The sequence below is a fragment of the Pipra filicauda genome, unplaced genomic scaffold, assembly GCF_003945595.2.
Source record: "Pipra filicauda isolate LSUMZ 115617 unplaced genomic scaffold, ASM394559v2 scaffold770_size99137_pilon, whole genome shotgun sequence".
In the NCBI taxonomy this organism is placed as follows: Eukaryota; Metazoa; Chordata; class Aves; order Passeriformes; family Pipridae; genus Pipra; species Pipra filicauda.
This window is the reverse complement of record NW_024104943.1, coordinates 1-20,528: the sequence shown is the minus strand read 5'-3', so window position 1 is coordinate 20,528 and position 20,528 is coordinate 1. Positions and strand designations below refer to the sequence as shown.

The window sequence follows — 20,528 nt, the reverse complement described above, 5'->3', positions numbered from 1 at the left end:
GCTGCCTTTAAATGGTTGTCCACTTTGGGATTCCTTGATGTTTTCCAAAGGGAAAATCCTGTGGAGGTTGCACATCTCCCAGAGCTTTGCACTTGGAGCCAAAACCTTTCAGATGTATTTTGTTTTCCGCCTCTTCTCTGTCTTGTATATCCATTTCTCTCTGCATGAGCAGTGGTGCTGGTACTCAGGGGGGTGATGTAAATGATCTTTATTTACTTTATAAGTTTTTCCTCCTTATGGCTGACAATTATGTTTAGAATTCATCTGCAAATTGGAAAAAAAAAGAAAAAGGAAAAAAGAAAGAAGTGTTGCACTGACTGAAATATTTGGGGAAAAACACTTGTTTTTTCCAGTTTTCTTGCTCTTTGGGGGTTTTCAGTGTGGGAAAATTTTGAGAATACACAGTATTTTGATTCAAAATGTCAAAACATTTCCCTCTGAAAACTTGCAATGAGCTATTTCAACTATGGCAAAGGGAGAAAGAATAAAACTTTCAACTGAAAACAAGCTTTACTGAGTTTGGCATTTGGATCTGTTGATCTAAACCAGAATGCTTCAGCTAATAAACCAGTTGTCTAAAAAATTTAATTCAGCCTTTTCTTCATCAGTTTTCTGTCACTTCCACTTTCTCACACTCATCAGGATCACAGTGCCATGGAATTGGGTTTTTTTTAGGCAAGTACTTCAACCCCCTGTCTCAGTTTTATTTTGAAAGAAAGGGAGAAAGTCTTCCTTCAAGTGCATAATGGAGTCTTTTCAATTAGGATGAAGAGCAAAATCTGGGCTGCAGATATTTAATGAGTCATGCTGAGAATGAGAAGCAAGTTCTGCTGAATTAAACAGCAAAAAAACCCAGTTTTTGTCTTGCAGATGAAGGCACAGATGAGCCTGAGGGTGGATCAGTGTCCTGCATGTCAGGGCTGAGCCCCAGTGCATTGTAATTCTGCTGTTTTCCCCTTGGGGAAGGGAGATTCTTGCTTGTCCAAAGGTGCAGAGGGTGATATAGTGATGTCTAATAAATGTTAACACCCATACAGTCCTTTTCTTTTTTTTTTCCTTTTTTCTTGTGCAAGAATGAGAATAAAGTTCACTGGCCAAATCACATCATACATAGAGTGACTACATTTAATCTGTAGCTTTGTAAGAGTTTCTAATGAACTTTTATTTTAATTTTGGGTTTTGGCACTGTCACAGGCTGTGTTGCTCTGCATGGGTTGGGGGTTGTCTTGTATAATGAGAGATCTGTGAGATCACTTTTGACAAGGGCATGTGCAGATGGGACAAGGGGCAAGATTAGAAGTAGTAAGAAATTTTTATTGTGAGGGTGGTGAGACCCCGGCACAGGTTGCCCAGAGAATCTGTGGCTGCCCCATCCCTGGAAGTGTTCCAGGCCAGGTTGGATGGGGCTCTGAGCAACCTGGTCTAGTGGAAGGTGTCCCTGCCCATGGCAAGGGGTTGGAATGAGATGATCTTCATCATCCCCTCCAACTCCAACCACTCCACAACTCAATGATTGTGCCTGAAATTGTCTGTGAAACAGCAAAGTCTTTTTTTTTTCCTACATAAGATGATGTTCCACTCTGCTTCTGCTGAGTCTGTTGCTGAGAGGATGTGCCTCTGTGTGCAGAAAATAAAAGACTAACTGTATAATGTTTGCCCACATTGACCATCTCACTAGTGATGTTCAACACAGGGGCTTGCCTGTAACTTGCACAGGGTCTGAGAACCCAAAATTTGGTTCATGTGAAACACAGGGAGAGGGAGCTGAGCCTTTCCTTTCCCGTGAATAACTCCAGCAGTAGTTGTGGAACAAGAAAATGGGACATTTTATGGTCATTGCTACAACCTCTGCTGACCAGTTGCAGATCCCATAAGCTGTGGATGACTAGATCTCCAAAATATATCCCACAGAAACAAACCCAGGAGACCTCCAGAAGCTCTGGCAGATGGTATTTCATTTTCCTGAACACTGTATGGGGTTTTGTACATATGGATTATAAAACCCTGTATGGGTTTTGTGATATCTTTCAAAAGAGCTGGCTCTTTGAGCCAGATTGTTTCTATTATGGTTCATCTTAAGCAAACAAAAGTAATTTTCCTTCCCCCGTTCAGTAATACTGTGAAGGTATATGAAGTATCATGCATAAATTAGCAGTATAGTTTTCTTATTTAAACTTGTAGATAAAGATCACCAATAAATGGCAAAGGGTATATTGCACTTTTTCGTTCCTCTTCAGGACATCTAATAAATCACCTTGCTCCTTTTTTTGCTGGAGAACTGAAGTTCTTCAGAAGAGGAGGGTGCATCTGTTGGTACTTTTATTCTGAACTTGGAAATCTGCTCCAGCACTTGCAATACTGTCCATGCACAAACCACTTTTCCCCACAGATAGATTCCAGCTGTTGCATTGCTCCATGGCTGTTTCCCAGTGCATCCACTTTGTTTTGGTTGTTGTCCTGTTATCCCAGATCTCACTTCATCTCTTGAGGGCTTCTAGTTTGTAGGAAAACTCTCCGGGCAGGTCTCAATGACTCTGAAAGGTCTCTCCAAGAATTTTGCTTTTACTTACTGCGGGGACAATTTATCTTCTGTATCCTTGAGGTGGCCTGAAATTATAATCCTGATCAATGAAGGAAATGATGAAGAGGAAAGAAAAGGGAAGGAAAGGCATTTTCTTCACTAGAGCTTCTTCAGCCTCGTGCTGCAACAAGTGTGTTTGACTCTGAAGCAACTTGAGGGTCCAGCAGCACATCCTTTACCTGCACAGCTCTCATGCACAGGGTCTCCTGTCCTCCTACAACTCTTGTTCTGTGTGGACTTGGAAAGGCCAAGGGACTGTGGAGAGGCTGAGTGAGGTCATTGGGTGCCAGTGCCCAAGGCATCAAGGAGAGTGCTCCCTTCTCCCACCCCATGTTCATCTCCATCTCAGTGTCATCACTGTTGATACCCTGAGGCTCCTCTCTCATTGTTCCTGTTGGAATAGTGACTCATCCCAACCCTGGAGCCTCTCTGGTAAAATGGTATTAAGGATAAACTCATGAATTATCCATAATATCCACTGGGATCACACATTATTATCTACATTTCAGGATTTTGTTTGTAGAAACCATAATTTACAAGGAGTGAAGAAAATACCTATTTACCTGGATCATGAAATGGTTTGGGTTGGAAGGGACCTCAAAGATCATCCAGTTCCAACCCCTGCCGTGGGCAGGGACACCTTCCACTAGACCAGGTTGCTCCAAGCCCCATCCAACCTGGCCTTGAACATTTCCAGGGATGGGGTATCCACAAGACCCCATCCTAATAGATGTGTTCAACTGGAAACTGTGGTGAGGTAATATTTTTAAGGTTTCTTTCTTTTCTGGCTGATTTTTCTGATACCACTTCCTTGCATCACATAGACTCAATCAGGGGGAAAAAAAAATCATCTCCATTTTGTCATTAATAGCCTGGATCTTTCAAAAGATATTTTCTAAGAAGGCAATTAGTGCTGAGTTCATTAATAAGACCAGAAGAGAGGGCTGATTAAGTGCTAGTTTAAAAATAAAAACAGTATTTTATGATTTATATCGCCAATACATCTTTAAATATTTGGGCTCTTCGTCTTTTTTCTGCTGGCTGTTTTCGTGTTACATGTCCCACAGCTTGGGCAGGAAGGGTAACATTAATCAATCTTTTCCACTTTGCTTTTCAGGCAATTCTTTTGCATTTTCACATCCTCTTGGTGCTGTTTGGATTTGCATTAGAACAGGGCTGCAGACTATCCTTGGAAAAGAGCAGTGTAAACAAAACTTGCTTTCACTCAGGTTTTATTTATATACTCGCACCACATCATCATTAAAAAATGAAACAAACTGTCAAACATCTTAAATTGCCTTTTTTTTTCCCTTAATGACTTGGGTATCCTTTCAAAAATACACACAGACACTGCCTTAATTCTTGCTCCTGTTACTGCTTTGAAGCATGAAGAAGGGAACATGATTAGACTTTCCATCTTGGAAAGCAGGAAGGGATAGGATTTGATAGGGGAATTTCGCAAAATAATTGGTATTTTCCAGTACATTGATTTATTTCAATCAAAAATGAATTGTCCTTTTAACTTTCTCCTAATCCACCACCAGCAAAAATAATAAAAAACCTCAAAGTGATTTTGTTTTATTTAAAAGTGATTTAATACATCAGAATTATGCAAAACCTTTTTAAACTTTGTCTCCCAGTTGCTTAAAAATGGAGAAAAATTCTTAATTGTAAAACTGTCCAACCAAAGCAGAAATTTCCACACCTCCAGAATTAGCAGCTTCTTAATCCGTTGCACAGCTCTGCTCTGCACTCATTCTGCCTAAAGTTTGGCTTAAAATTTTAAGTCCATTTTGCATTTAACCATCATGGAAAATCAACATTCTCCCAAATTTCCTGTCTGGACCAGAGCCCCTCAACCCTTGTGGGGCTTTGTGGTGAAAGTAGTGGTTCTCTGAATTACTTTATTCATTTTTACGGAGTCTGAGCAGGTGAAACAGGACTGAGAATCCCCCCAACTCATTTTCCAGGGGCTGCCAGCCGTGCCTGACCTTCAAATCACTTTTAACCATCGTGTTGCAACCATGAATTGATAGGCTTTTTATTTTAGTAACAGAGTGTGAGTCTCTGACATTTCCTTCTACTAAATCAACCAGAGCTGCTGTTTTTCTTGTTGTAGAAATTAGAAGGCAGTGTTCTTTTGTTTATGTTTTCATGCTGGTTGTTTTTTATTTTTTTTCACTGCTGCCTGAAAAGCAGTGCAGGATAAGAACAGGTTTTTCTGGCAGCAGTGTATTTTAATGTGGATATAGAGAATATCAGGCTGATGTTCACTTTATAACATCTCTAACGAGCTTGAGAAGGAAAGACCAAAAAGCACAAACTGTCTCCCAGTGCTGGGAAAAAAATCTGATAAATTCCCAGTGGCCCTGCAAAAGCAGGGAACTTGTTCATAATACATTAAAATAAACTGTTCAGCAAAGTCTATTGGTTGGTTGGGACTTTCCTCATGAGTTTTGTTGGCTATCTTTCTCCCAGTCATCAGTTGGAAGCAGCATCTCTGCTTCATCTCACCGCTCTTCTTGTATTTTGTGCTGTATCTCATCTTCCGAGTAACACATTATACCAGAAACTTTCTTTCATGCTGTTGCTGATGCTGTCTGGGATTTCTCTGCTCCTTGTCAAGGTTGTACATGCAGACTCTCCAGGATTTAGGTCGTGGTTTTGCTGTTCAGTCACAAAATCCACCTTCAGAGCTGGAGCGAATTTGGGCAGGGCTGTTTTTGCTCACATGGCCACAGGTGCCATGTGGTGCTCACCAAGGAGGAATTCTCCACTTGGCCAGCTGAAAAATGAGTGGCCAACACATTTCTCTGTCCATGGCAGGTAGGCTTGGCACTGGGTGGTCTTTAAGGTCCCTTCCAACCCAAACCATCCTATGATTTCTCATGGGTGCAAATCTCCTGGTCCAGACTCCTTTTACAGGAACTGATACCCTGGCAGTGTGTGCAGTTGGGCTGTCCTGGCCACACAGGGTGATGACCTGCAGGGCTGAGAAGATTCCAGCACTAGTTTAGCACCTAAAGAGTCTCGCTGGTTTCTTCTTCAGCAGTTTGCTATCAGCAGATATGCTGAAGAAGGAAACAAAAGTGAATAGAAACATCTTAGCTAGAAATAACACAAAACAGATCTGATTGAATCTTGATTGCACTGTAAAAAATATAATTAGTCATAGACCCACAGAATGGTTGGGTTGGGAGAAACCTTAAAGATCATCTCATTCCAAATCCCATTCCAGGGGCAGGAATACTTTCCACTAGATCAGGTTTCTCAGGTTTCCTTGAGCACTTCCAGGGATGGGGCATCCACAGCTTCTCTGGGTAGCCTTTTCCAGTGCCTCACTGATCTCCAACATTCCCTTATGCTTCCTTTTCTCTGGGAAGCCCTCCTTAAGTATACACAGATTTGCATTTTTGTGGCTGAGTTTTGGTGCTGTGTTTGGAATTGCATGGGATTTCGAACTATGACAGGGAGGATGGGAATATGGCACCCATGGGTTTCATGCTCCTTTCAAGTGGCTTAGTTAAAAAAACTTACCTCTTGGCTGCTGATTGAAATGGAAGTGTACAAATTGTGTGCAACCCTTTTCCTCAGGTAGGTCGAGAAGGAGAGAGTTTCTTAATTCTGTGTCTTCCCTAATTTCTTTCACTGCAAGTTATTGCTCATCCTTTATGTTCTTGAATTCCACAAGGGATGATTCTCCATGACTGGGCTGTCCCTTTTGATGCCACCAGAGCACAGACACTTGCCAAGATGCAGAGTTTGGTCCCATTGCCCTGGACCTCACTTATATGGGAAGCTTTTGCCTGAATAGCCTTTTTTCCTTGGCTTCTTAGACTTTCCTTGGGATAGGCTCTATATTTAATATTTCTCTCAGAAATATGTATTGCATATATATGTAAAGCTTCTTTAATTTTTTATTTCCAAGGCTTTTCCAAGGAAAAACCATGCTGAGCTCCAGTTAAAATTTACAAGCTCCACTGGGAACATTTGTGCTGGGGACACTGTACACTGCAGTTACTTCTCTGGGAACATGTTAATTAAAGCACAAATCTCAGTCTGGAAAAAAAGGCTTAGGTATTGAAAGTGCTTCAGAGAGACCAAGAAAAAAAATTCATGCCTAGGTGGGGTCCTTACCAACCTGAAATGATTCTCCCTGCCTGCTTTACCTCCTTGGTAAGCTCATGGAGTTTAGGCCCTGAATTTAGCTTGGCTTAGGGATTATAAAATATCTGTGTCCTCTTGTCAGCTTCCTATAGCTGTGGTAGGACTTCCAAAGAAAAAAAATCTGAACTGTTAAATAGATGGGAGGTTTTTTTTCTTTGATTTCCTCAATATTTTTTCAAGTGTGTCTGGTGGGGAAGTAAATTGGGAGCAGGGTAAGTCTGTAGGGTGAAGCTGAAGTGGAGGGGCAGGGACTGATTTCTTCTCTTTGGGGATCAGTGATAGGACCTGAAGAAATGGCCTGAAGTTGTGTCAGGGGAGGTTTAGGTTGGATATTAGGAAATACTTCTTCCCCCAGAGGGTGGTTGGGCACTGGGCACAGCACCAAACCTGGCAGAGCTCGAGGGGCATTTGGACAACACTCTCAGGCACATGAGGAGATTCTTGGTGTTATCTTGTGCAGGGCCAGGAGCTGGACCTTGATGATCCTTGTGGGTCCCTTCCAACTAAGGATATTCTATGTTTCTGTGATTCTTGGTTTTCTCTCGGTGAGAGGAGGAGAAGGCAGATACTTCAATACTTATCCCATCTCCTTTTTAGATGGGTGGGATGAAATCTGTCCTTCCACCTGAGACACCTTCAGGTAAAGCTTCATTTCTAAAGCTAGGAAGAAAAATTATTTTGTATGTTCAAAAGAACTTGGACAAATCAGGAAGATGATTTAAAAAAAAAATGAACAGGAGTTTACAAGTGTTAACGCAAACAGAGATCGAGTTAACGCAGAGCTAATTGTGTTCTAGAATACACTGACCCCACTGTGTGAGAAGGGGAAGAGGATTGGTGCAGACACCAGCTCCAGGTCATTTTTAAACGTGGAATCCCCTCGGTGCCCCCTCTTTGTGATCTTTGTGCCGAGGAGACTCGGATTTTTTTGTCCAAGTCACTGCCCAAATCTGCAGCAAAGACCCTCAGAGCTTTTCCATGTGAAACAGCCTCACATTTTCCAACGCTGATGGAAATCATGCTGCCTGATGAGTGTGATTTTTTGCTTACATTTTCCTTTATCACTTATTTCTCTCAAACTTCAGCAGGAGGAAATAAAGACCTCCTACGTTCGAATGCTGGGAGCGACTTTGCAACATTAGACATGATGCTGCTTCTCTCATTCTCTTCTATTTTAAGCTCTTCTCTTTGAGGAAAGGAGCCTTGTTCGAACATGCTCTTGGCCAATCCCTTCTATCCTGGTACTTGTTGAAGGTTTTTTGACCGGTTTCAACAGGAGAGCAGAGGTGATGAGGAGAAATGAGGTTCCTGTGGTTTATATGAAATGGAAAGGCAGCAGAAGACCAAATCGTTGTTCTTGCAGTGGAAGAGACCAAGGGCTGGTATGAAACATGGGATCAGACACCAGAGTCCCCAGGGAGGAGCACCCTGCGAAGTACTGGTGGCTAAAGGACACGTCTGGAGTGGGTGTAGGTGTCTGTGCACCCACCACTTCTTGCTTGTCTTTTTCTTAAGGATTTTCATCTTCCCATGACAATCTGCTCCTTTGTCCTTACGCTTTTTCTCCCTTTGCGTCTTTCATCTTCTTCCACCTTCTCATTTTTATTTTAGTTGTTCCGGAAAAACTGAAATAAAGACATGGATTTGCCATTTTGCTCCAGAGCAAATGTCTTACTCTTGGGCCAGCAGCTGGAAATCAAACTCTTCCTTGAGATGAACCCTTGAGTTCATTTCCCAATGCCAGAAACACATGGATTGTGGATCATAATCTTCAATAAAGAGTTACTCTCTAAGATAATTCTATGAAAAACCCTCAAGGTAGGGATTGAAGCCTTGCAATGGTTCCTGTGGTCCTGGAGAAGGAACAAGGTGCTGGATGGGTGAGATTTATCCATTCAGCTGGGCTGTGAAGGGGTTGATCCCCAGGGCTGGGTGCAGTGGTACTTAGTCCATGTTGGTGGAGGTAAACTGAGGATTTGGGGTGCATGGATTGAAATCAGAGTGAGCAGGTTGCTCCCTACCTGCTCTTTACTCCTTGCAGGTGTCTCATGGTAAAAAGAAAAGCAGTTTGGATACCAAGGAACTTTATTTTTGGAGCTTCTTCAGCAAAAGATGATGCTGTAGCTTCACTTAAAGCTTTCAAAAGAGAGATTCAGATGCAGGAAATCTATGCCTTTCTTTAACAGAACACAGACATAATTCTTGGTGGTGCTTTGGGGATAAATACATTACACTTTGAGGTGCCAAGTTGCTTTGCTACAGCCACATTAAGTATTGTAAGTAAAAAGATCAAATTCTTGTCCTGTTTTTCCTCTTCTCCCCCTTTTTTATTGGAGTTACTTTAAGTATTGCTGCTTCTTTTCTGGAGCTTATGAGTTATTTTGGGTTTGCTGCAAAATTGAGTTCAGGGAGGCAACTGACTTCACCTGGCTGCAGAAAAGCCATTAGGAGCTTCAAATTAGTGTGAAATAATTAATAGGCAGGGAAGATTAACGTGGCAAACACAGGCAGTTTTCATTAACATTAGGCAAAAGGATGTTCCTGTAGGTGCCTTTACCACGTGTGTTGTCCTGGACCTCTACAATTCCCTTTGGGCATTAATTAGATCCAGATCACTAGAGACAAGACCTTATAAGCCTGGTCATGTTTTGCATTTGGCTTGTCTTGAAGAGGAACTGAAAGAGATTCCTGCTCAGCAGCTTGCTGGGATTTCTCCTTTCCCTTCCAAAGCCGCTGTCCGTGGTGCTTGGAGCTGTCACAGCACCTGAGAGCCCCACATGCATCAGAAGCATTTTCCCCCTCCTGATCAAGACTGGGGGAAGCACTGGGAATCCTGTGTTGTGTTTTGCTCCAAGCACCGACACCACATCCCACGAGTGGTCAGTCCTCTCCTTGAGTGTCTCCCATGGACAGCAGTGTGAGGAATTCAATATAAAGAAATAAAGACTAAATAAAGAATTGCACTGGAAAGTGGAAAGCAACCCACTCTGAGTGTTCTCTGGAATAGTGGTGCCAAAACCCTGTGTAAGGCTTGTATGAATTTTTAAGGTTCTCAACCACTGTCTACAGTTCCCTGAAAGGAGGTTGTAGCCAGGTGGGGTTTGGTCTCTTCTCCCAAGTAGCGAGTCATAGGACAAGAGCAAATGGCCTCAAGATTTACCAGGGGAGGTTTGTGTTGGATATTGGGAACAATTTCCTCACTGAAAGAGTTGTCCAGCATTGGAAGGAGCTGTCCAGGGAAGTGATTGACTCACTACCCCTGTGGGGATTTAGGGGATGTGTAGATGTGTTACTTAGACACAGAGTTTAGTGATGGATTTGGCAGTGCTGGGCTAATGGTTAGACTTGATCTTAAAGGTCTTTTCCAACCTAAATGATTCCATGATTTAAGTCTTGTGGGGTTTTTTTGTTTTTTGTTTGTTTGTTTGGTTGGTTGGTTTGGTTTAGTTGTTTGCTTCTTTGTTTGTTTTCTTTTTGGCATTGATCCAAAGTGCAAGGAGGTAGCAAAGAGGTCAAGATTCCACCTCCTCATAGCCGAAAGGCATTAAGATGGTGCTGCATGTGCAGATTTAAACCTGCTGCAGTCTCACTGATTTTTGCCTGGAGTAAGCAATTACTGGGATAAAGCATCCCCAGAACACCTTCTGAGCCTGTCTTGGCAATACAGGTCTTTCCAGGACTGCAGGAATATGGATTATGAAAAGGATCTACCTCCTTGTGTTGGGTTTATGTTGCGAGGCTTTGGTGCTGGGGGGGTTGCAGGGAGAGTTTCCGTGAGAAGGTGCCAGAATTTGCCTACATGGAACCAAGAGAGAGGAGTGGGAATATGAGAGAAACAGCCCTGCAGACACCTAAGTCAATGAGGAAGGAGGAGCAGGAGGTACCCCAGGTGCTGGAGCAGCCCATGGTGGGGCAGCTGTGCCCCTGCAGCACTTGGAGGTCCATGGAGGAGCAGAAATACTCCTGCAGCTCATGGAGGACTCCACACCAGAGCAGGGGGATGCCCAAAGGAAGCTGTGACCCCATGGGAAGCCCAAACCGGAGCAGATTCCTGGCAGGACCTGTGGAGAGAGGAGCTCACACTGGAACAGCTCTTCAGGCAGGACTTGTGACCCCACGGGGTATCACCCCAAAGGTGTCCTGAAGGACTGACCCCGTGGAAAGGACATGTGGAAAGGACTCATGATAGAGCAGTTCCTGCAGAACTGCCTCCTTGGGTAGGACCCAGCAGTGGAGCAGGGGAAGAGGGAGAAGAATCCTCCCCCAGAGGAGGAAGGAGCACAATGTGTGATGGAGTGATTACAGCCCTCATTCCCTGTCCCATCACCACTGGAGGGGAGGAGGTGGAGAAAATCTGGAGTGAAGTTGAGCCTGGGAAGAAGAGAGGGGTGAATGTGTTTTCAGATAATTTCTCATTATCCTACACTGTGTTTTGATTGGTAATAAATTCAATTTATTTCCCCAAGTCAAGTCTGTTTTGCCTGTGACAGTAACTGTTGAGTTACTTTCCCTGTTTTTATCTCGACCCACAAACCTTTTGTCATATTTTCTCCTCCTGACTGGCTGAGGAGGGCAGTGACAGAGCTCCTTTGGTGGGCATCTGGTGTCCAGTCATGGTCAGGCCACCACACTCAAGTTGAATTATCTCCTTACAATCCCTTTCCCTGCTGAGAACTCCCCTTGCAGTCGGCCAGGATGTGTGTTGACACACTTTGCTTTGGCAGAGCATGGATTGAAAAGCTCGTCTTTCCATCTCTTGCACCTACCTGGTGTCTGGGTAGCTTCTCAAGCAAGAGAAATAAGAGTTACATGGGCAGAATAAGATTTAAATGGGCAGATAAATGCCATTGTTGGGTGCTGCTGCTTTAGGAATTGGTTGGATGGGGAGTTGAGTGACCTGGTCTAGTGGAAAGTGTCCCTGCCCATGGTGGGAAGCTTGGAACGACCTCTTTAAGGTCCCTTCCAACCCAAACCATTCTATGATTTCTATGAGTTGCAATAAATACAACAGGTTGTCACTATTTGCTAGGTGGGGACAAGGTGGAACTGATAGCAGAGCAAGTTGGGTTGTTCTGTCTCCTGCCAAGGGGATTTTCCTGGAAAACAAATGAGGAAAATAAATGTAAAAACTGTAAAAATGTTTTTGGAACTGTCCAGTTAAGGAAGTGAAGGAGGAAAGATTTGCATTGGGATTCTGTAACATATTCACTGCAAAACCTTCACAGCTTCCAGGACCCACAGTGTAAATAAAAGTAATTTTTTCCCAGTTGTGGCCCTGAACTCTAATAGTGTCAGGACATGTATTTAATGCATATCAGCATTTAATGCACATCAGAAACCTCATACTCCTTCTTGGAGAATCATAATATTTTAGTATTCACTTGACGTAATCAAAGATGTTTAACTTTTTATTAGGCACAAATGTACTTCACGTTCACTTTCCTTCTCATTCTTGTGTTGTCTTCCTTAGCTTGGTAGTACAGATGCATTTTTACTTTGCTTTCTGCCTGTTTTTAAATTGTTTTACTTATCTGTTTGAGCTGCTGAATCCTCCTTGAGTAGCTACAACATCTTGGCTTGATGTGTTGAAGCTCGAGATTGGAGTAGTTAAAATAACCTCCTGGTTACTATTTTGTTTTCTTCTGTAAAATAAAAAACAAAATAAAACCAGAACTGGTAGCATGCTGTGACATGAAATAAAAGCCCAGGGACAGGGAACTGGAAGCCACATTCAGTGTGATTTTCTCAACCATTCTCCAAGAACTGCGTTTTCAAAGTAATTGTTTGGAAATTCTGGCCAAAGGTTTTGTCTGCCTTGATTTTTTTTTTTTTTTTAAATTTAATTTGCTTTTTTTTGAGTTGTGGGGGTGATATGGTGCTCTCTGGTAGATATTTATGGATTGAGATTTCAGGCCTTGGATGGGGAGCTCATCATCTTACAGTCCTCTTGCATTTGGCTAAAATGAATATGCAGAGGCTTCAAAAAATATTTCCATATCCTCACAGTACTATCCTCGCACATTGTCCTGTTGCATTTTCCCTCTTTTCCATTAGGAAATGAGGTAGAGGGTGAGAAAAATGGTGTCCCACCAATAAATTTAAATAAATCTCACCCTCCCAAATTAGCACCTGAATTTCTGGGTAGTTTTTAACTTCATGGAACAACTCTGGACTCATAGTGTTGCTCAGTGTTTCTTTCTCACGGTGTCACGGGGACTCCAAAATGCAGGTGTGCATTCCTTGGAATAAAACTGGCAGTCCTTGGAATGAAATTGGTGATTCTCCAGCCCTTTGCAACATTTGGAATATTTCATCTTTACTTTTGGGGTAGTTTGGGCATTTTAAATGTCTCCACACCAATGATTGATGTGGATCTGTAGGAATGTCCCCATGTGGAGACACATTGAAGTCTGCAGTGTGCATTATTTTGGGAAGTTTAATGTAATAATTGAAGATTTGAAGGAGTTTCCAACCCTTGGTTTGGTTCCTCATGGTTCATCTGAGGATTTGTTCAACACCTGAGTGCACATGGATCCAGGATCACTGGGCCAGGCTAAAAATCCATTAAGGCAAATCCAGTGTTCCTAAGGAAAGAATGGAAATAAAGGGGTAAAAAAACCCCTCCCCTCAAAAAAAAAACAACTAAAAAAACCTGCCACCTATCTAAAAAAGTCTCTGTCACAAAATGTGTGGCCCAGCCCTCTCAGCACCTGCAACTGGAAATTTTGCCAAGCTGAAGTCATGTCCTGGCTGCTCATATTCCCATAACTAACCCGCAGCATGTCAGCACCCTGAAAATCCAAGGAAAACCTCCTGAAATGAGGGTCATCACTGTCTGTAAAGAGTTAAAAATCTTATCCTGTGCTGCTCTTTTGCCAGTGATTTAATGAGAGCTGGATCTTGTTGGTAACAAGTGAAATTCCTGGGGGAAGGGGGAGCTCCAGCTCATTTCTGGTGTTGTACAGACTCTATAAAGCAAAGGAAAGGGGTGTCTGGGACAACTGATTTAGGAGGAACTGCTGGAAGAGAAAAGTGGGAAAATCTCTAGCAATGAGCCCCTGTGCATTTGGATGAAACACCATTTAATACCCTGGATTTGTGTCAACCTGAGAGGCTGATCCATGACTTTATTAACAGCTGTTCCAGGGCTCAACCCTCTCACATGAGTGTGAGAAGCAGTGGAAAATCTGGCCTTCAGATGTCAAGCTTGTCCTCAAGTGCCAGGAGATGCATCCTCAGGACTAACCTGAGCAGTGCATCAAGTGGGGTTCTCATTTTATTCCATTTTCCTGGGTTTTTGCCTTGCTCCATCACTGACTTTCTGCTCTTCCAAGCAAGGGTTGGGCATGTGGCTTTTTAACAGCTTAGGGAAATCTGGTTGAGGGATGCAGAGTGTGTTATAAAAATTGAAGATATGAATCATAGCTCCTCTTTGAGTCTCTCTAATGCTTTGTCTCAGAGGAGCACCTTGCTGATAGCAGGGGCTGTTTGAAGGCACTGTAGTGTGTCAGGTGTACAAGCCCTGGGGTGCTTTTGGATATGACCAAAGTTTCAGGTAGAGCAGCTTCTGGGAAACCTGTAAAAGCTGACACAGCTGGGCAACAGAATAGGGCTCTGTAAAGCTACCAGTTTAAACCTTCTTTAAGTGATATATCCCTTCTGTGTAATATGGCCATAATTAATGGCCTTAAGCTGAAGGAGGGTAGGTTTATATTAGATATTAGGAAGAAATTCTTTACTATAAGGATGGTGAGGCCCTGGCACAGGTTGCTCAGAGAAGCTGTAGATGCCCATGCCTGGAAGTGTTCAAGGTCAGGCTGGGTGGGGCTCAGAGTAACCTGGTCTAGTGGAAGGTGTCCCTGCCCATGGCAGGGGGGTTGGAGGATTGGAACTAAGTGGTCCCTTCCAACCCAAACCATCCTATGAGTCTATGATTCTATAGTATACCCAGGACAACCTCACATCACTCCTTGTCAGGAGTGGTGAAGCTGTACAGAAGCTTGGGATAGTTTAAGGGGGTTTAAAGTTGGGAAATGAAGAAATGAAGCTTAAAAGAAAACCCCAAAAACACAGCAGCAATAGCAATGGCAATTCCTGGCACTGACTCATTGCCCTTTGCAGTTGGGCTATCGGGAAGAAATAGGAAAAAGAGGAGCATCTCTTGGGGATCAGAAGTCCACCAAGTTTTCAGCCCATGGAGCAGTTGTGCTCTGCTTGCTGCTTCCTCCCTTTTCACGCAGGCAGGAGCCGCTCACTTGCCCTCCTGCTCTGGGAAGTGATGGCTAAGTGATGCTGTGATTGTGGTTTCTCATTCAGTTGGGGTTCTGATATTCCCACTTGATAACTGAGTTCCAGTTGCTAATAATTCCTACAAATGCTGTCTCAGTCTCCCCTATCCACCGTGTTGCAGCAGCATCTTCACTGTTCTGAGGGGCTGATCTGCCAGTCCAGTGCGAGTTCCACAGTCAGACACTGTGTAAAACTACAGCAAACCACCCTCCCTGGGCTAAATTTCTGCAGCAAAGAGGAACCTGCACCCCCCTTCAAAGGCCCATCCCCCTTTCAAAGTGATCAGTGACCTCCTGTATTAAAATATCTCTTCTGTTTTTGTCTCCACAGCCACCCAGATTGATCCCAGCGAACTGCAGGAGCTTTTTCAGGAGACTTCAGCCAACGTGTTCCGAATTAACTCCAATGGTGCGTATAATGAAAGGTTTCCCAGTCAGTTGTGTGCTGTCCTGCTGATGACTCCTGTGCCTGTACAGGGTGTGTGGCAGCTCCTCTTGTCACAGAGCAAATATTAATGCAGCTTTTCTGCTGCTGCATCTCCCGAGCAGCAGCACATGTCCAATACACAGTCCTTTATAAGATGTAAAAATATTCCACCATATGTTCCATTAAACAGGCACAGATATATCCCAATCCTTGCTGATACCACATCCTTTTCTATTTTTAATTGTGTCATCTGTTACAATGGGGAGTTAGAGTGCAGAAAGGTGGAACAAGTCAGACTTATTTTCTAATATGCTGCAGCACTGCTGTGTTCAGAGCCTGTCTTGTGAGCTTGCAGAACATCCATCTCCCTTATAAAAACACCAACACCAAGACTCTACTGTTATTCTTCACTCTGTAGACTGAGCAGAGATGCTACTCCTGCTCCTGGATCCCCAGGCCCTGGAGATGCAGAGTGCTTCCCTCCTTTGGAGACAAGTCTGGCTCATCAGTTTTGTTGGATTAGGCTGGAGGAATTTATCTTGCAGACAGATGTAAACTAACATTGCTGAATGGAAGTTGATGTCATGGTACCCCAGATCTAAAATACACTAATGTCAGACAGGAATCAAAACTTGTTGGTGCTGATTTTACAAAAAACCTTACAGTTGCTTTGGAATCACCTGGACACCTTCTGTGTCTGTTTTGTTCTGTGTCTGTAGGGACTGGGTGGCAGAAAGGCCTGGCCTTGTTGTAGGGAGAGGATTTTAGTGCCTCCTTGTTTGTGTAAAAATACCCCAGTGTGTCCCAGAGGCAGAGCCCCAGTCCTTGCAGCAAGGGATCCTTGTAGAACAAGGATGGCAAGCAAAACTTCTAAAACATAGTCATCTCTTCTTTAGAGGAGTTGTGTATGCTCTAACTGCCAGGAAAATTCCAGCATCGAATTTTCCATGACTACAAGGGTTTTGTGACCCTTCTGTTGGTGACACACATCCCATGTAAACAAGGGATTATGGCCCCTGTGGGAGCTTGAACTTCCCAGCTGTGACCATGGGTACTTGGCTTGTAGGTGGGTGAACAACTACACCAGAACTCACAGAAATACCTGCAGTAGCATCAAATTTGGTTGCTCCAGCACTAAGAGTTTTAATTTGGCAGTGGTAGTGATGAATGGCAGTAACTTCTGCTCCAAACTGAGGGCTCAGTCTGAAGTTTTGCAGCCTGCCTGTGAACCTGTGTGTGCTGTTACAGATATCAACTATTATCCAAACCAGCCAGGTTGATATGTCTGTTCTGTAATCAAAACTACTGTCGTGGAGTTTATCCTGATAACACCTCAAGATGAGTGGCACATCTTTTTTTTTTTTAAATGCCACAACCCAGTTTCTCTTTTCATTCTTTGTTAGAATTGCATTAATCCATTCAATTAGGGTTTGAACAACCTCTCTTGGCCTTTGTTTCTCCTCTTGAGATGGTGATGATGTGTTTTCTGCTAAGAGTTGCCGGAGTTGAGTGCTCTGTGAAGCAGGTAATGACAATGCCTGTACTTTAAATGCTTAAAACTACTTTGCAAAAATGGAGACACAACTGTTTGAAGTCTGCAAACCAGACTTTAAAATCTGTGCTGTCCAAATTTCTGTGTGAGACATCTGACAGGACTCACCCATGGTGTGTAAGTACCTCTGTAGGAAGAAAGACATCAAATAAATAGCAAAGGACTCATTAATCTAAGGTTCTCACACAGAAGGAGATCAGGAGATAGGAGTTAAAGCTGGACAAATTCAATCTTTCTGTACGATGATAACTGGCCATTAGAGCTGCTTATGGAGGGGACCTGATGGATTTGGCTTTGCTTCGAAACTTTAAATCAAGATTCAAATGTCTTTTTATAAGATATACTTTAGTCCAGCTGCAGTCTGGAGTCTTGATGTAGGAGTGATAGGACAAAGTTTTATGGGAGGAAATCAGATTGGATAATCAGAATTGCTCTCTCTGGCCTTTAAAATCTATGAATCTATGAATTTATAATGCCTTTTAAAGTGCTTTCAGGTTGAAGAAAAGCCCATAAGATACTCCACTGTTGTTGCTCTGTTCACCACCCATATTATTTTTTGTCTGATAAAGTCAGTTCCATTCAGTTTATATGTGTGGGTTTTATAGTCTTTCCCCAAAAAGTGGATAGAGCTTTACAGGAGAGGGATGTTAAGATTTGGCACAGCTAAGCCACTTTAGGGAAAGAAACTTTTAGGGTTAGAAAATGGGGAAGAATGCCCATGATGCTTTCTGCCCTATACCATATGAGGGGTTTTACTCCTTCTGTGCTGGGCATGATGTGTTGAACATCCTACAAGCTGCATAAATCCCATCACAGCTCCTCTTTTCCTTCTTTTCCTAACTTGCCGCAGCCTCTCTGGGGTTTTTCAGGTTCCCCATTGTGTTTGGAGACCAAACCATGCACCTGGAAGGTTCTTCTCCCTCCTGGGATGCTAAAGATCATGCTAGAATCATCGAGGTTGAAAAAGACCTCCAAGATCACCAAGTCCAACCTTTGACTGAATGCCACCAAACCCTCTAAACCATGTCAACTCATTTTCAAACACTTCCAGGGATTGTGATTCCACCCTTTCCCTGGATCAGTCTGTTCCAAGATGTTATGCTTCTGTTGTTTAGCTTCCAAAAATTCCAGGTTGTGGGCAATCTCAGTAATATTTTTTCTACCTTTGGGGAGTGACTATTTTTAATGAAACAAGAAGTCAACTTTGTACCTGGATTTTAAAGCACCATTGAATTTTATTGAGTAACACTGCACAGGTAATAAACACCGTGTGCTTTATCCCTCTTTGCTCTCCTTACTCTTTTTTTACAGAGTTCTGAGCCTTTGGGGTGATTTAAATCCTTTTTGGGCACTTTAGGACTTCCTTCCTGACCAAGGGGGATTTTTACAGCCCTGAGCTGGTTGGGGCTGATCTCACACATAAATGATTCCTGCTCCTTTTTTGTGCTGTGAAAATGGAAATCTTCCTCATGTGTTGAATAAAAATCTTAGTCAGGACAGCTGGTTCTCTTTATGTGCTACTGGATCACTCTCCTGCCAGGTCATGAGCTTTACAGACATTTTTTAATGCCATCTCTTACAGGAGTGTGAAGGGGTAGAGGGAGATTTTTCCTATTCTTTTCATCTGTTTTCTTTCTCTAAATCTTTTGGGGCTGTCCCTGTTGACCATAGGGAAGGTTCATAGGTTCATAGGGTCACAGAATGGTTTAGGTTGGAAGGGACCTTAAAGATCACCTAGTTTCAACCCCCCTGCCATGGGCAGGGCCACCTTCCACTAGACCAGGTTGTTTGATAGTGCTTTGACTTTTGCAATTTTCATGGGTTATTTAATTTAGTTGATTTTTTCCTATTAGCACACAAAAAGAAGCCAAAATGCTGGCTGAAACTGTCTTATTTATGGCTTTTTTTTTCCTGTATATTTTTGTCAAGGTTTTGCATTTTGTTCAGTGTACAGCTTTTAGCTGCCTCTCACTAAGTGTCTTATAAATAAGTAAAATAAATAACACTCCTAAATGGGGTTGCTTTGGTGCATCCTGTCTGATCAGTGGAGGATATACTGAAGGAAGCAGACCTGTTCTGGCCAGATGGAGAACCTGAGTGCTCTAGTGAGTCTCTTCCCTTTCTAATTCCTGTTACTTGCTCATTAATGACTGCACATAACAGGTTAGTGCCATGCACATTACCTTGATCTTAAAGGCTGAGCTCAGGTGTGATGGAGTCTCTCTTGCCATCTCACAGTGGTTTCTTATCCCCTGTTGATTTAAAGGATTGAAACCCTCAGGCTCTGTAAATCAGGGCAGTTCCAACAGCAGTGATCCCTTGTGGATGTGCCTCATCATGCAGGACCAGCACACGCTGGTCCTGTTAAAAATGAAGAGTACAAGGCTTTTAAAACAAGATACCTGTTTTCACAGTGGCTTCACAGCATCTCCCCAGCACAGCTTGATGTTTTGCTTCTCTGGTAGAGCTACTGCTCACGTGGTCAGAACTGGTAAATTGAGAGGGATTTTCCACATCGACACAGGAACTGCACAGGTTTTGATAAAGTGATTTGTGGTCAAAGCAGGTTAGATTTAGCCCAAAATAGCTCAGACTTAATCGCAGAATCATAGAATGGCTTGGGTTGGAAAGGGCCTGAAAGATCATCTTGCTCCAACCCCCCTGCCATGGACAGGGACACCTTGCACTAAACCAGGGTGCTCAAAACCCCGTCCAACATGGCCTTGGACACTTACAGGGATGGGGCAGCTTCTCTGGGCAACCTGTTCTAATCACCACCCTCATAGCCAAGAATTTATTCCTGAAACCTGATTTAAACCTGCCCTTACCCCTTAATCTAAGCCATTACCCCTTGTCCTGTCACTGCAGACCCTGCTAAAAAGACTCTCTCCATCTCTCTTGGAGCCCCTTCAGGCACTGGAAGGGGCTCCAAGGTCTCCCTGGAGCCTTCTTTTCTCCAGGCTGAGCAATGCCAGCTCCCTCAGCCTGTCTCCATAGGACAGGGGCTCCAGCTCTCTGAGCATCCTCGTTGCCACCTCTGGACTTGCTCCAGCAGGTCCCAGAGGTGGTCACAGTGTTCCAGATGGGGTCTCCTGGCAGGAGAGTGGAGGGGGAGAATCACCTCCCTTGATCCACTGGCCACTCCTGTTTTGATGCAGCCCAGGACATGGGTGGTTTTCCTGAGACTCAGGAATCTTAGTCCCACTATTTTCCAGGTAAGAACTACATCAAATGGTGACCTCTGATTGCTCCAAAGAGCCCATCTTGTCATTTTAGGATGACTGACCTTTATGTAAGTGCATAAATACTATGTTCAAACTGGAATATCAGGTAAAATTATTGGATAGGGACTTAAACTTGAGTCATTTTCTCACCTGACTGACAAGTGCTTTCCTCATCTCTTGCATTCATGTCTCAGATTCTCTTCCTTTTATGTAAGTTTTCCAAAATCCTTAACAAGTCTGATAGCTCATGGATTTACCTCAGTGTAAAATGGCAGGTATATGAAGTTTT

General features: G+C 43.2%; 1 long non-coding RNA gene across 1 annotated transcript in view; it reads left to right on the top strand.

Annotated features, from left to right (window-relative positions):
* The window catches only part of LOC113998629, a 66,664-nt gene extending 51,219 nt beyond the window's left edge, over window positions 1-15,445 (top strand). The window contains exon 3 of the long non-coding RNA XR_005566624.1: window positions 15,368-15,445. This is a non-coding gene — a long non-coding RNA (uncharacterized LOC113998629). The remainder of the gene's footprint in view (window positions 1-15,367) is intronic.
* Window positions 15,446-20,528: the final 5,083 nt, after the last annotated feature.